The sequence below is a fragment of the Arachis hypogaea genome, chromosome 15 (assembly GCF_003086295.3).
Source record: "Arachis hypogaea cultivar Tifrunner chromosome 15, arahy.Tifrunner.gnm2.J5K5, whole genome shotgun sequence".
Classification (NCBI taxonomy): Eukaryota; Viridiplantae; Streptophyta; class Magnoliopsida; order Fabales; family Fabaceae; genus Arachis; species Arachis hypogaea.
The window spans coordinates 150,139,348-150,142,945 of NC_092050.1; the positions used below are offsets into that span (position 1 = coordinate 150,139,348).

At 37.2% G+C, this 3,598-nt stretch overlaps 1 long non-coding RNA gene across 1 annotated transcript; it reads left to right on the forward strand.

Annotated features, from left to right (window-relative positions):
- LOC112751284 (uncharacterized) lies at positions 1–2,511 on the forward strand. The gene is made up of 4 exons (XR_003176340.3): positions 1–164; positions 264–317; positions 406–543; positions 2,234–2,511. It is a non-coding gene; the product is annotated as an uncharacterized lncRNA (long non-coding RNA).
- Positions 2,512–3,598: the final 1,087 nt, after the last annotated feature.

Genomic DNA, 3,598 nt, shown 5'->3' on the forward strand with positions numbered 1-3,598 from the left:
ATAAGCTGCTGCGACGCCATTACAGCAAGGGAGGGAGAGGAGATTCACAAACCCTCACCATTCCTTCCAACTACCATAACTTCCTCATCCGGGCTCCGATCGCCGCACCGTTTGCGGCCACGCGTCGGGCTCGTCGAGCTCTTCAATTCTATCCAAACAAAACAGTAAGTGAATCGGTTTTTCCTAGCCCCATTTCTGCTGGTATATGAATTTCGAGTTTAAGATTTGAGAAACTCAATTCCTTTATGATTTTTATGTTTTAGGGGTCCACTAGACTTGATTTCTTGTGGGTATTGCCCAAGGATCAGTGGGTAAAGGTAAGAGATCTCAAACCCTAATAAAATTTCTGAATTTAGGAATTTGGGTATTGAGTTGTTATGTTTGGATGTGTTAATTGTGGTTTAGGTAGTGTGTATGTGAATGTTGATGCTTGTTGGAGGCTTGTTGGTGATCAAGCTTGGTTTGGGGCTGTTTGTTTGAGTTTGGAGGGGCTGTAATTTTGAGTTGTGAGGCTGCCTTGGGTGAACTAAGTGATCGGCCAAGGTATGGTTTAAGTTTCGCACGTTTAATATTTACGGTGTTGTGAAAACTTAGGTTAGAGGAACCATAGGATAAGTTGAACTGTTAATTGCATTTAATGAGTAGTTTGTAATGTTGTTGGAGTAAATTGTTGATGAACATAGATTGGAATTTTGAGGTATTGATGTTATTAATTTCATGCTTTTGGACTTGCTTATAATGGGTTATATTGAAGTTGATATTGATGAATTATGGTTGGTGATTGTTAATAAATGGTTGTTATGTCAAGTTGATGGATTAACATGTATGAAGAATTGACTTATGTTAATGGCATTTAATTAGTATATGTTGATGGAAGGTTGATAAATATATGATGAGAATTGGTATAGGTGAAGAATTGATGTGAACAAAGGAAAAGTTATTGATGTATGAGGTAAAAGTGGATAATTTTGATGTTCTAGGTTGGTTGAGTTGATTAAAGCTTATATTGGTAATGGTTGTTGATGAATTGAGTTGATATGGTTTTACAATGCAAGTTTTAAATGGTAAGAAACTTAAGTTGGAGAAAAAGAGGTTTTGTTGAAAGTGGTTAAAACCAAATTTTGATGAACTTTAGACATCCATAATATTCTCCTCAAATTTTGGATTGGGTTGTGGTTTGTTGCAAATAAAAGATAGTTTCAAGAGCTTTTGATTGATATCAACTTTGTGGAAAACGGAATTTTGTGGAGAAAGTTATGGACGTTGCAAGTTTAGTGTTTAAATCTGAGTTCAGGGTGACCAAACCGGTTTTGAATGTTTTTAAACAAATTTTCCACTTCTAAACCTCCATTTTCTTCCTTTTAAGGCTTAAAGCATGGTTCTAGGTCCAGTAGGTAAAAGAAGCTAGGAAAATAAGATAACTTGAAGGTGAAGAAAGTTGTAAATAGTGGCTTTTATGAAGAAAATAAGGATGTTAATGAAGTTTAATGTTAAGGTTTGATACTTGATGATGTATTGATGATAATTGCCATGGCTTATGAATAATGATATCTGAGATACGAGTTTCCCTGGGTAAGAACTGTGGCTCGCCACCACGTGTTCCAGGTTGAATCTCGATACTCTGTTGACCCTACGTCGTAAGGGTGACCGGGCACGTATAAATTCCCGGGTATGGATAGCCCCCATTGAGTGATTATATGATGATTGAATGTGAACTCTATGCATAGACTCTTGGGGATGCGCGACGGGGGACAGTCTAAGGTTTTCGGACTTGTCGGGTTGGCTGGATAACCGACAGATGGGCCCCATCAGCCATAGGACAGACATGCATCATATGCATTTGTTTGTATTAATTGCTATGCATTTCCTGGGTATGCCTAATTGATATATATTACCTGCTATTTGTTATACTTGCTATTTGTACTATTTGATCATTACTTGTGCGTGAACTTGTTTGGTTGCTTGTTTCTGTTGCATTCTGAATGATGAAAGGATGGAGGAAACGGAGGAAATGGTTTGGTGTTAGGTTAAGCTTGAACTTGAGTAAGTTAGGCAGATTTAGAATACCTACCCCTGTTTATGGCTTCTGTTTAGTACTTAAGTTGGATAATTGAATAACGGAGTTCTAGGATTGCCTATGGCATTCTCAGGACCGTATTTTCTTATACGCGTGGCACTTTTACCATGCTGAGAACCTCCGGTTCTCATTCCATATTGTATTGTTGTTTTTCAGATGCAGGTCGAGAGGCTCCTCGCTAAGCGTCTGGATTCTGGAAAGCGGAGTAGTCCTTGGGTGTATTTTGCTTTCTATTTGTATATATGTATATATATGTGTAGCTTACTCTCCAAGTAACTTATGTATGCTGCTTCTCTTAGAGGTTGAGGGAGAGATAGGAGTTTACTTTGGTATTTTGGTATATTTTGGGGACACTTATGTATGTTTATATGTATATATGTATCCTCCGGCCAGCCTTAGCTTCGCAAGCTGAGTCAGAGGCTAGTTATGCTGTTCTTTGGCTTTTCTTTATCCCTTCGTTTATTGTTTTATCATGTTCCTATTAGGTTTCTTAGCACGCAAGTAATCCTATTCCTTGAGCGTTGCGCTTTTTATTTTGCGATTTTTGTTTACCCGCTCTGTTTCAAGGCTCCTAGTATATTATTTCTTTCAGTATTATATGTATATCCTTACTATTAAAGGTCTGTAATACCACACTACCTCTGTTCTATGACTTAAGCATAAAACACTGTGTAGTAGGGTGTTACATTCTACCTATGACCCCCTATTCGTACCGCCTCTATATTTGCCTCCTCCACCAACACCGTCGTGTCTCGCCATTGTTCGCCATGGCCACTGCATCCTCTGTCACTACACAATAGCACTCTATTTCTCCCTCTTGAGCTAGAAACACATAGCCAACAGTAATATTAGGTTAGGTTTTCATTCTTTAAACTGTTCTCTGATTTTAGACCGATATATCGTATGTATGTCATTTGGTACAAAAAAAAAATTTGTTTGATAAATAAGCATGAGTTAGGTCATTCATAGCACTATTATCTAAACTTGTTTTGCACCTCTAAAAAGGGTTCAAACTATGGATTGTATTTAGTTTTGAAGAAAATCTCATGTCATACGCTATTCAAGCTGTGATGTTAATGGTTTAATGAACCAGAAGAGAGAGAGGAAGAGTGAAAGTTGAGAGAGGGAGAAAGATTGGTTCTTCTCATTTTGAAAGTTTCAAATGAATGAAAACAGAAAATTGAAAAAAATATTTTGTGGCTAACCTTATGTACTCCTACTATAATTAATTACCATCAACATTAAAATAATAAAAAATAATAATCTAGGTAACACCCTCCCACAAGTTAGAATGGTATAAACTTAACAATCCTAGCTTGGAAACATTAGTAAGAAAAGGACTCGGTGACAGAGCTTTGATCAGAAAATTAACAAGTTGGTCTTTGGAACGAACTGGCATAAGATGAATGAGACCAGACAAATGCTTTTCACGAACAATGTGAGAGTCCACTTCAATGTGTTTGGTTCTCTCATGAAAGATGAAATTATTGACAATGTGAATGGTTGACTGATTGTCACAAA